This window comes from Triticum aestivum, unplaced genomic scaffold (genome assembly GCF_018294505.1).
Source record: "Triticum aestivum cultivar Chinese Spring unplaced genomic scaffold, IWGSC CS RefSeq v2.1 scaffold4B_scf_1987, whole genome shotgun sequence".
NCBI classification, from domain to species: domain Eukaryota; kingdom Viridiplantae; phylum Streptophyta; class Magnoliopsida; order Poales; family Poaceae; genus Triticum; species Triticum aestivum.
Window position 1 is genome coordinate 1,185,183 of NW_025225099.1, and position 645 is coordinate 1,185,827.

Here is a 645-nt window from a genome sequence, read left to right on the forward strand (position 1 = left end):
TAGGTTAATTAGTTATTAGGTTAATTAACCAGGATTAATTAGATTAATTATTTACTTAACAGTTAATTAGGTTAATTAGTGATTAGGTTAATTAATCTTAATTAGTTAAACTAAACAAGATTAGATAAGTTAATTAATTAGTTAATTAATTAGTTAATTAATTAATTAATTAGTTAATTAATTAATTAATTTATTTATTATATATATATATATATTTAATTCTTTTTTTTAATCGTTCTGGGCTGGGGCCCCATCTGTCATAGGCCCAGGGCCTAAGCGGGCGCAAGGGCTAACGGGCGCAGGGGCGCCTGGCGCGAGGCGAGCCCAGAGGCTGCCCGGGCGAGGCCATGGACGAAGGCGCCGGCGCCCACGACGCCGACCAGGAGAGGCGGCGGAGGGCCGCGGGTGGCGCGGTGGTGGAGGTAGTGGCGGGGCTGGCCGGAGCGGCTCACATGAAGGGGAGGTAATCGAGGCGCGCGGCGGGAGTGCGAGCGTGCGTGCGCACGACGGCTATGGCCGCGGTCGTCGAGCGGGAACCTAGGGGAAGGAGGAGAGGTGCTCACGGGGGGGCGTGTAGGGTCCAGGGCAACGAGGGGCGAGGAGGAGGACGGAGACGATGCAACGGAGGGGAAGCAGGCCGGTGGG